Raw genomic sequence first — 12,380 nt, forward strand, 5'->3', positions numbered from 1 at the left:
CTCGCGCCTCCTGGCTCTCGGTCCCGGACCAGGAGCGCGGCCTCGGTGGAACAGCCGGGGGAGGAGCCGGGGGTGAGCAGGCTGCGTCCGGAAGGGACCCAAGTCGGCGAGTGGCGGGCAAACCGGGCGGAAATTCGTTCTTCCCACACTCTGCCCCCCGGGGATGCAGGCGGAGAAAGAGGAGACGGCGGAGGGGAGGACAGACCCCGACAGGGGGAGGAGGAAACGCTAAGTGGCTCCGCGTCTGGTCAGCCCAAGCCGGGGACGCCGAGTGAGAAAAGTAGGGATTAAAAACAGCTGTACGGGTCGGCCCTGGACGCAGGGCTGGGGGCGGGGGTGGATTACCGGGCCAACAAACGGAATTTGCAGACAGAGACCTTTTTATTTTAGATGAGTACACCAGGCATTTCGGAGCATTGGGAGCACGGATGCTCTTACTCGTTTTTAAGTCCCTTGCTCTTCCAGGTGCCACCCTGCGGGAAGTTCAGGCAGCAAGGACTGCGCAAACATTCTGTAAGACGTTTAGGGGAGCACCCCGTTGGCTACAAAGAGCTGTCGGTGGGCTAGAAGAGGCCAGGTCAGCCCCTTCTGAATGTTGGGTGTTTGGATTTTTGACGTGGCTGTCCAGGTAGCCCAGGAGAGGCATCGCCTCCTTTAGGGATCTGAACCGAGTATTCGCTTGGCCCTGCTGTAGGTTAAGAGCCTGGAGAGTCTCAGAACTGGTTCTACCGCTGTGGAAGTGTTTCTGTCAGATTTTGGTGATTTAGTCCCATTAATCCTCCTCCAGTCGTACAGGCCTTGGGGTAGGCTCTGCACGTGTGCATGTATATATGTATAAAACCTTCATCGACCCTCTGGTAACTGCTGCCTGCGGGGGTGGGGCCCAACCCCTTGATACCTGGGACTTCTAGTGATCTTCAAAATCTTTAGACCCCAGAAGTTCTTAGGCCTGGCTTAGGGGCGGGATGGGGGGGGGGGGGAGGGCGGGGAATCTTAGCACTTATCAATATAGAATGGAGCATTTGTCACTAGCTCCTTTGAGGGCAGCCCCTGATGAGAATGAGGGTGGGCAAGGAATAGCTGTTTTAGTATTTGTTCATGCAAACTGCCTTGCTAAAAATAAAGGCCTCTTCTCTCCCCCTCCCTGCCCCAAATGTTCAGAAAATGTGATTTTAAGGACCTACTGCGTGAAAAATTAAAGGAGACATATCCTCACCTCAAGAGGCTGACTAGTAGGGAGGGCATAGAAAGGTTGAGTAATAATAGAAGGCAGTAGTAAGAGAAAGCCGTTGAGGTGCAAGGTGATTTTTAGTAATGCCGGTGTTTGGCAGTGACTGAGTGCCTCATTTAGCCTCGTGTAGGCAATTGATAGAGACAAGTTCTGAATTTAAGGAAAGAGATCACTGGCTGCATGGTCAGCAAAGACTTCTGGGGAAGCAGGGTCCAGGGAGATGGGTGGAGGAGAGCTAGCGGGTGGTCAGTATGAAATGCTCCTTCGGGGCACAATGAACAGACCAAGTTTGCACTGTGCTTTGAGTTTTCAAATAAAGGATGAATGTGGGAAACCAAGTTTGTGTCTTAACAAGATAAACCGTAGATTGGTTTTTAGTTCTCGTTGTGAGAAACTTCTGAAACCTTTTTAGGTCTTGACTCTAGGCCTCTTTAGGAAGGTATGGCGGCCCTAGCGGGTGAAACCCAGGCTGGCACAGTGTAGCATATGCCTTCCTGTGTTGGGCCCCAGAAGCTGTTAGGAGGACTTTCAGAAGTCCTTGCTGGCAACCGAGGTTATCCCGTTGTTTCAGAGGATAGCATGGTAAGAAGCTACTGGCTTTCAAAGGGAACTGCTGTATCTAGCTGGGATGGAGCCATGACAGCATTTGCTTTGAGTCTATGGTGTGAGGACTGCACACACAGCCATCAGAGCAGAGAAGAGGTTGGAAGCTGAGAGAGGTGTAACACAGAAGAGGGAGAGACAGAGATCAGACCCCATCCCTTTGCATAAGCTTCCTCTCCTCCTGCATCTGCAGAAAACTTGCAGAATGAGGGCAGGCAGCGTCCCATCAGAGGACCTCTATAGCTGGACTAATCAGTCACTCCACTTGAAGTGTCTTTCCTTTATAGGTGCCTCTAAGGAAGATTTACAAAGTCATCAGATCGCTGCAGATGTTCAGTATTTCTCAGTGTCTTTGGTGTTATTGCCCGGCGTTTAACACTCCTTCCGGTAGTGCTGGACTGCAGGTAGAAATAATATCGTACGTGGTTTATGTCAAAAGACAATTGCTTTTCCATAACGTTCCATTTTCTTGAAGTAATCCATCTGCCACCTATAGTTAACCTTGCTTAAAATAGATATAGTGTGCCATACTTCAAATAAGTATACACAGCTTTTGATAGGTGTTGCTTGTGCCTTCAGTCAGTTTCAGTAAGACTTTGAAATCTACAGATGAAGTGGTAACACATATGGGGGGCTCAGCGCAGATGAATGCTTTCTGAAAAAGCGTGGTTACTGTCTTTTTAACAAATGTTTCCCTTTCTAGAGGCATGTAACTTGAGGTCAACTTTAAAAATGAATGACATTTAAATCCTTCAGAGTACATTTATGCCATGTTCCTATGTGTCCCCCCCCCCTTGGTCTCCATTTCTGTAATGCTACACGGTTCAGGTGTTTGATTTATTTTTAGACCATCTCTCTCTTCCAGGAGTTAAAACAGTGTTTTGCTTGAATTCGGCAGTACCTAGAGCCCCTGGTAGTGAAGAGCTATCATAGCAACTCCAAAACTGCATTTGCTTTGAATGCTGGTTGATCAGGCAGGAAGAATTTAGTGAGACTCTACCAAGTGCCAAATCCCAGGGTGCGACAGCTCAGTGGGGAGGCTGATGGGCAAGGAGCGGGTGTAGCACCGAGTGAGAAGCATTGTGGGAGTTGGGGGGGGGGGTAGCTATAGGAGTCCTGAGAGGGCACCTGGCCTGGACTGAGAGCTTGAGGAAGGTTTCCAGAGGAGGAAAGTGCTGGGAGCCTGCATATCCATGCGAGAGAGGCCCTTAGGAACCTCCAGATCTTGTCTTTGTTGATGAGATTTTTTTGACATGTTTTTTTTTTTTTTAACAGTATCACACAATTTCACTCATACAAGGACTTCCAAATAAATATTCCCTTACTCCTTTTTTTTTTTTAATTTTTTTTTTCAACGTTTATTTATTTTTGGGACAGAGAGAGACAGAGCATGAACGGGGGAGAGGCAGAGAGAGGGCGACACAGAATCAGAAACAGGCTCCAGGCTCTGAGCCATCAGCCCAGAGCCCGACGCGGGGCTCGAACTCACGGACCGCGAGATCGTGACCTGGCTGAAGTCGGACGCTTAACCGACTGCGCCACCCAGGCGCCCCTCCCTTACTCCTTTTTAAGCACTTCTGCAGGTAAGGACTTCTACGTAAGCAACTGACTTCATCGTATTTGTACTGCAGCATCAAGAGGCATCTCTGCTAAATAAAGCAGGTGCTCTACAGAGAAAATGTTATCTGTCTGGTTCCTGCCTTCTAGAACCTTGAAATCTGTGATAGTGGGTTTGTGTGGAATGCTGGTTCCTGCCTTCTGGAACCTTGAAATCTGTGACAGTGGGTTTGTGTGGAATGCGGGTGTGCAGTTGATAGAACACCCAGACCAAGGTGTTCACTTACATGAAATATACATAGGTATAGATACAATGTATAGATAACTCTTGGTAGTCCTGTAGGGTAGGGGCCCCCTGGGCCCCTTGCCCCCCTTGGATCCCGCACTTTAGAGGGTTTTCTTCCAGTCCTCCTCTGGTTGTGTCCCCCTCCAGAAGAGCAGGATTCCAGGCTTCCAAAGGTATGTGCCCACCCACAACCCATATCCCCACTCCTGCTCAGGGTTCCTGGGACCCTGGAATTTCCTACTCAACTGCCTAAGGCTGTGAAGACCTTTTATCCATCTGTCCTCTCGGGGGCTGATGATGCCACAAGTGGGTATATGCCTCGGGCCAAGTGAAGGCCAAAAGACAGCTGTGCAAAAAGAATCTGGAGGTGTGAGCTGGGATTTCCCGTGGCATGCCTGGGAGGCCGCTGAGAGACTGGGTAATGCAGGAGCCAGAGCTGAGAGGAGGCGCCGGGGACCAGGGATCTCGTCTCACACTCTAACCCTGGGCTTCTCGAATATTAGAGACAGGCCCGTCCATATGTAGCTTTTGGGGAGGGAAAAAGTACATATACTTGGATGTAGAAAGAAAAAGGAGAAAAATAACAGGAGTTTGAAGCAAAGCGTTTTCTAAAATGTAAATTCTACTTTATTGCAACATAACCTATACCCAGTTTTCTATAAAAAGCAATACTTTTTAGCAAAAGCAAGGACATTGTTGTCTCCGTTGAAATGCCTATCTCTTAACTATGTAATGCCTTTGTTTATGGAGGGATCCAGGCTTGATCATGTTCCGGGGGATTCAAGTATTGATTATGCTTAAATGTAGAATTTGGATAATCGCAGAAGGGATTGCTGTGGATAATCCACAGAAGGAACAGAAGGGAATGCTGTTCATGAGAGAAACAAGAGCTTTGTCATTTCGCTTTTGGAGAGCTTGCCCTTTAAATCTCAGGCGCACCGCTGGGTGTTTGCAGGGGTCAGAAGCGTAAGCAAGTCTGGGCTGGCTCCATGACGTGTATGTATGGTGTAAGCGTTCTTGGGCGTTCTTGCCCAGGCCTGGGATCTTCTTGGGCTTGCCAGGGATGTGCAGTGCTTTCTTCCCAAGCAATCTGTGGTTCCCTTGACCTTCAGCTGTAGAGGCAAAAAGGATTCCAGGCCGTGTCTTCAGTAGCCCCTGGACCTGGTGCCAGTTGACCCAGGCTGTTCTGGGGTGGGAAGGGTTAGGGGGAGGAGAGCTGTGGCTGAGCTCCCTGCTGCGGGGAGAGATAGACTGGCCAAGTTCTGCTGGAGCAGTCTCCCAGAGCTTGCTCAAGGCAGCCTGCAGAGAAGACAGCTGTTGCCTCACCCCGGCTCAGCCAGCCCGAGACAGGCAGCAGGACCCCTGACATGGATGAATTAGGAAACCAAGAATCCCCAGTGATTCTTTTTTTTAAGTTTATTTATTTATTGAGAGAGAGAGAGAGAAAGTGAGCGTGCGCTCAGAGAAAGTGAGGGGCAGAGAGGGAGGGAGGAAGAGAGAGAATCCCAAGCTGACTCCATGCTATCAGCACAGGGCCCTACTGGGGGCTCCATCCCATGAGAGATCATGTGAGATCAGGACCTGAGCCAAAACCAAGAGTCCCACACTTAACCTGCAGGGCCATCCAGGCACCCCTTGGAGTGGTTTTTTGCATTTTATCAAACAGCCCCCCAACTCTCTTTCTCTGTCTGAGTGAGCCTCATCTTAGCTCCAGTCTGAGAGGCAAGTTTCTTTGCCTTGGGGATTAAGAATGTGAAGAAGAGGACCGATCGGTTACAGTATATCTGCTGGGTTCTCCACGGCCCCCAACCTTAAGCAAATAGGAAGGCAGATTCCTGACTAGGTATCGGCTTTACTAAATCAGCATCTCCAGGGGCAGAGCCCCCAGGTGATTTTTGTGCACACTTAAGTTTGAGAAAACCAATAGACGGTATTTCTAAGATACCTGCTTATGAATGGCTGGTTGTATTATAACAACATCAGTAACGATGACCGGCACTCATATAGTGCTGGCTGAGTGCCACGCGGTGGTGTAATGTAGCTTATTCATTTCCACAGCTACCTTGCGAGGTAGGAACTATTGTTAACCCATTCTACATAGGAGGAAACTGAGGGGCTTAGTAAAAATACAGGATCCTAGGCCCACCCGCAGAGGCTGATTCAGAACCTCCAGAATAGGGCCTAGGGATCTTTAGTTAGCACATTCCCACGTATTTTCTTAGGTATTGTCACTGAAGGAGAATTCTTACAGGCTTTTTCAGACATTTCCGTGTCTCCTCTGCTAGGAACCCAGGGGTAGAAAGATGAGGGAGACCTCTTTCTCTCCCTTCTGAGAGCTCAGCACGGCTGGAGAGTTAAATGTATGTAGGTGATAATCCGGGAAGGTGGTGCCTTCATAGATGAGTACGATGAGCACCATTTGCTGGAATGGCAATTACCTTTTGCGAGGAAAATAATAAAGAACTGAAGCCTTTGTAGAAGATACCAGCCCACGTAAAACTGTATGTGTAAGGCCATTTGCAAGTGACTGCTTCCAGCACACTAGATTTTATGTTCAAGGAAAATCCTCATCCATCGGTTCAAAGATGCCAAAGTGTTTGAAACTGACATGCATAAACAGATTGCTTTGCTACAAGAACTTCAGTCAACTGTAGGCACTTCTGGCAAGTTAAAAAAGGAAAGGCGGTTGTTGGCTGAGTGTAATAACTTAAGAAATAAGGCAAATCCACATACCGTTTATGGCTGCAGGATAGAGTTTGTTTTTGTGTAACTGAAATTTTAGAGCGGTAATCCAATGATGTCCTCCCTTGGGTAGAATGGAGTCAGTAGCCTAAGGAAATGCTTTAGGTATAAAAGTGTCTCTTAATTCCTAAATACCAAAATATGTGTCATCTCGAGGAACCAGACTTATAATTGTATTTTATGGTACAGCTTTCCAATATTCTCTTATTTGGGTTTCTTCACACTACAGTAATAACATTTATTTAGCAGTTTGTGTCCCCACCCAGCTGGGAAGACAGCAGCCTTATTTTGCTTCATTTTTGTGGTACTCAGCAGCTGTTGTTGACTTATCAGAGAGTTTTCACAAAAAATCTAGAAGAAAAAAAATTTTAGTATTAATAGCTGTTGTCTCTACGTGGTAAGAAAACGAATAATTGTTTACATTCTGGGGTTTTTTTGGCATTTCCTGAATGATGTACGATCATCACGTGTTGCTTTGAAATTAGTTAAAAAATACTTTGAAAACAAAATTGTAAAAAACAAACCTAATATCTGGTTTTGACCTCAACGTAAGTCTCCTGAGGCAATCAGGTGAGGATATGAATATATCCCAGTTTGGAGGAGAGCATGCTAAGAACTAGAGAAGTTAGCTAACTTCTGGAATGATCTAGCACTATAATAATAGAGTGCAGACCACAGTCTAAGCCGTTGGCTTCTGACCTCAGGTTTTTATAGTTGGACCTTGCTAGGCTCCCTGTTGATACATGCCTGTAAGTACAACGAATGAAGCCAGTTCAGGGTGATATTCAAACACTTAGCAGCTGGTACAGTAAGAGCACCAGCCAGACAGGTTTGGCACAGCCCCAGTCAGGACAGAAGGATGCCACGAGCAACCAGCCCAGTATGCCAGTGCCCACCAGCTGAAAGGAGACTTGCCTGTACTTGATTAAAGTTTAGACATCCATCCCTCTCTCTCTTTTTTTCCCTTAATAACTACATTATTAAAAACGATCTGCTTAAGGCTTAGGCACAATATAATCAGTAACCATGAGAAACAACACACAAAGCCTTCCTGGGTCCAAGTTCTTCCAAATTGCAAACTTGCCTGGAGCCCGTTTCTTTGGGCTCCAGTCTTCACAGAACATTGGCGAGAGGGTGAAGTCATCGATTTTCACAAAACCTGAGTTTTGTTTTCAATGTATAATTCAGAAATTCTCTCCCCTTCTCTTCAGTAAGTTGATGGACACATTTGAAGGGAATTCAGTTCAGAAAAAAAGTACTATTTTTCTCACAACTTGATCTGAATAGTTATAAATAACGGCTTACAAATATTTGTGGGCGGGGGGGGGCACTTCTTTTGAAGAGTATCAACTTCAAGGATTAGTAACCCATCCTGTCAGTTATCAGTGATTTATTTTCAAAGCCTGGATGCACACATGTCAAGCCCCCACCCCCCATCTGTCCCTGAGCTGCAGGTGTCTCCTTATTCTAATGTCACGTATCGGGTCAAAATAAGGGAGGCAACTTCATAGCCATGCCGCTGAAAACTGTGGCTCTATCCTGGCAAGAAACGGTCTGTCAATCTCAGCAATGGAAATAATCTTGGACAGTCAAATAATTGACTATATACAGTGTAAATACCCTCAAAGTGTTTGCAGATTTCATCAAAAGACCAGATGTTTTTTACTCAAGACCCGGAACATGGCAGTAAAGGAAATTAGAGGAAGGGAGTACCCATCCCCTTTTTGGAGTCTCTGTAATTTTCTATAAAGATTTGCACTTTGATTATGCTTAGTAGCACCATATGCTGGAGTGAGATGCAAGAACAAAGGTTCCAGCCACAGTACTGGAGCCTTGCTGTAGGCAGGATCACATATTTCTGTTGATAGAAAGCTAATGGATACATAGGACACTCCTCCAACTCCCGTGCCTCCCTAATCGATTTCTGAAATTATAATTGATACACTGCTAATGTGAACGTTCTGAGCATCCTTTTCATTGTCTGCTATACTACATTGTGGGTTGAAAAAGTGGTGGTTACCACTGAAAGATATGTAGAACTACAGAATTTCCAAAAGCTTACTGTACATTATCAAGTTTTATAGTGTGTATGACCTTAAAATTTTGGGGAGTGAGGGGTTGCTGAACGCCGCTTTTCTTTGGCTGGTAAGAGGACATTTTTTTTTTTTGCACTCTGCTTTATGATCACAGTGTTCTACAGTGAGCCTTTGTTTTTGCAGTTAAAAATCTTCCTAAAAATGCACACGATACCATATTCAGTCTTGCTTTACCCATTGTCCTGACATGTCCTTCCTCCTTCCTTGTGACAAACATTTTTGCTTCTAAACCTCTTTAAAAAAAAAATCAATCTTGGTAATGGAAATAATCTTGGATAGTCAAATAATTTACTGTATACAGTGTAAAAACCCCTAAAGCGTTTGCAGATGTCATAAAAAAGCCAAACATTTGTCATAAACTACCCATGTGATGTGTACGGGGTGAGCAGAAGACGGAGTCCACTGGCTGGGTCTCTGACCTTGAGCCACGTCAGTCTTTCTGATCAGTCTTTCATTTTCTCATCTATATGAAGGGACAGATCATACTTGCGCAATGTACGCGTTTGGGGAAATGTATGGGAAAGTGCTTAGTAACTACCAGAGTTAGGAAAACAAGATTCTTGCTAACATTTCAACCTCATTCAAGTCTTCTCTGTGAGAATCTGTGGCCCTCCAGGGCAGGACCATGTCTTTTGCATGGCTTTTCGGTGTTCTCTGCAATGTTCAACGGGGCCTTTTCTTAAATGTTTTTGTTTTTCAATGTTTATTTATTTTTGAGAGAGAGAGAGAGAGAGCATGAGTGGGGGAGGAACAGAGACAGAGGGAGACACAGAATCTGAAGCAGGCTCCAGGCTTTGACCCATCAGTACAGAGCCCGATGCAGGGCTTGAACTCACCAACCGTGAGATCATGACCTGAGCAGAAGTGAGACACTTCACTGACTGAGCCACCCAAGTGCCCCAAATGGGGCCTTTTCTTAAATTGCGAGTCTCTAATAAATGTTCAGTTGAGCCAAAAAGTAAAGAGGAGGAGGGCACATTCCAGGTAACCGTTCTTCTATCTTTCCTGGTAAGTTCTGTTTCTGTCTTTTCATTGTTTCCTTGCTTTGCCCCGGGCTGCCTGGGCTCAGAGCACTCCGTCTTCAGCCTCAGGTTCTTCCCGAATAGCTGTATGGACAGGCCTAGATTCTGGGCCATCAGTTAGCTCACACGGTGAATCACTTGACCACTGTGGGTGTCATGCTTTATGAAGTGTGGTTATAACACATCAGCGTTTGCCCGGAAGGTTGTATCATCAGTAGTAGCCTTTGTGAAGTTAAAGGATTATGAGGGGGGAAAAAAGGAGTTCTGCGGTCAGCATGGACCATAAACCACGTCTCTGTCTTGGAGAGTCACGGTGCAAGATTGCATGTTCAAGGCTTTGGGAAATCCTACGGAAAACAAAGAAATGGGGGTTGGCAGGTAGGACTATTAACCTACAGTGAGAAACACTGGATTAAAATGATCACTAAAATCTCCTCCAGCTTGAAACATTAAGGAACCCATGGACCATTATTCAATATTACTAGAATGTGTTAAAGGTAAAGTTCTTTCAATGTGATGTTCTATGTTGAGCTTGACTGATCTCGACAACTCATGGTATCCGATTGGTTTAATATGACTCCACGGTAGGCAGGATAACATATACCGAAGTTGTCTCCCGTCTCTCACAGTCCTGGAAAACTTGTTTGCTTTGCCCCCACGTTGTCAAACTAGGAAATTATTAGACATTTGTTTCCATCAGGATACGAGTGGTAGAAACCCATAGTTGTAAGTACCATTTGGCATATTGACAGTTCTGGGCTTAAAAAGCTGTTGATGCTTCAAAAATATTGGTTAGCCACTGTGCTAACGCTGATGGGATGTTTCCTGGAAACCTCGCCATTTGATGAAAATTCCAATAGTGAAATCCTCAGGCTAATTCCTCTAGTATCCTTGGGTGTCAGAAACTCATTGATGATCAGTACATGACTCTTGTGATTCCCCTAAGTAATGGGATATAAGTACCAGCTTAACTAAAATTCCAGAGTGGTTTTCTGTCTGAAACAGGTGGCTACAAACACCTGCCAGAATCATAACCATTACCGACTGGCATTTACAGAGTGTTTATTGTGTGCCAGGCACAGTTCTAAGCCCTGCACAAGTTCAATAATGTAATCCTGCAACAACCCCACGAGGAAAGTGGAAGCAGAGAGAGTTTAAATAACTGGCACAGGTCACACAGCTAGTTAGTGACAGAGCTAGGACTTGAACTCATGTTTTATGAAAATTGTTGTTCGTACTTTACACATGTATCTTTGACCGTGGTGTCCTCGTCATCCCTAGAGTCATTTTTTGGATACATAACATTTTCCAGAATATAGCTAATGGTGTCATTTCTCCTACATTTATTAGCCACTACTCCTTAGTGAAGAAGAGCTCTCTCTAATTACATTAGATCTATTTGGTTGCCCTGAAAAACATTTCAAACCAGGGGAAGCAGGAGAAGTGCTTCTTCCTTGGCCAATTCTCAAAGGGAAAAATTGGTTAATAACAGCCTCAGTGATGACCACTGATTTCTGCTTGTCTCTTTTCAAGTAGCATTATGAACTCCTAGATTTTCATGAGATCAGTGTGTTTCCACAATTTTTCTGTGTGATTATGGTACTAATTTGATACATGTTCAGGTTTGCTTTTTAGTTCTAGGATTTTTTTGGTTGTGAATTTTTTTAGAGTTTAATAAAATACAGCAAACTTATTTCAGTTGAATGCCTTAGTTGTAATTTTTTAATGGTAATGCATTTATACAATTCGAAATCAAAACTCTATGGAAAAATATTCACAAAGAAGTCCTATTTCGGGGCGCCTGGGTGGCTTAGTCAGTTAAGCGTTCAAGTTCGGCTCAGGTCGTGACCTCAAGGTTCATAGGTTCGAGTCCCGCGTTGGGCTCTGTGCTGAGCGCTCAGAGCCTGGAGCCTGTTTTGGATTCTGTATCTCCCTCTGTCTCTCTGCCCCTCCCCTGCTTGTGCTCTGTCTCTCAAAAATAAATAAATAAACATTTTAAAAAAAGTCTATTTCTACCCCTGCTCCCTCTACTTTGTTTTTCTGTCCTTCTACACATGACCATATTTTATTAGTTCCTTATTTATATGTCCATTCTACTACAGTTTTTTTTGCATATATATGTATGTGTGTGTGTGTGTGTGTTGATATATAGCTTTAATTTAATCCTTCCCTTCTTTGTACACATACCCTTGCTTTTTAAAAGTATTTTCCACTTAATGCTATATATTCCGGAGATCTCTTTATATCAGTACATACAATCCTTCCTCATTCTTCCTTTACAACTTCTTAGAACTCCATTGTGTTGGTATACTGTGGTTTATTTCAACTAGTTCCCTGTTACTGGATATTTGCATTCTTTCTAACCTTTTATTATTGCAAACAGTGCTGCAGGGAATAAACTTGTGCCTTTATCTCTTACAGTTGAGCAGATAAAAATGTTGGCAGATTCCTAGAAGTGGGATTGCTTGTTCAAAGGGTTATTACATCTCTTTCTTTGTATTTCTAGATTATCCTCCAAGTACTCAATGCTTTTTTTTAAATCTTTTTTCTTTTTTTTTTAAAAATTTTATTTATTTATTTATTTATTTTTTATTTTTTTTTTAATTTTTTTTCAACGTTTTTATTTATTTTTGGGACAGAGAGAGACAGAGCATGAACGGGGGAGGGGCAGAGAGAGAGGGAGACACAGAATCGGAAACAGGCTCCAGGCTCCGAGCCATCAGCCCAGAGCCTGACGCGGGGCTCGAACTCACGGACCGCGAGATCGTGACCTGGCTGAAGTCGGACGCTTAACCGACTGCGCCACCCAGGCGCCCCTATTTATTTATTTTTGAGAGAGAGAG

Source organism: Lynx rufus, unplaced genomic scaffold (assembly GCF_022079265.1).
Source record: "Lynx rufus isolate CCGP_SWC_20201006 ecotype Redwood Valley unplaced genomic scaffold, mLynRuf1.p SCAF_4, whole genome shotgun sequence".
NCBI classification, from domain to species: domain Eukaryota; kingdom Metazoa; phylum Chordata; class Mammalia; order Carnivora; family Felidae; genus Lynx; species Lynx rufus.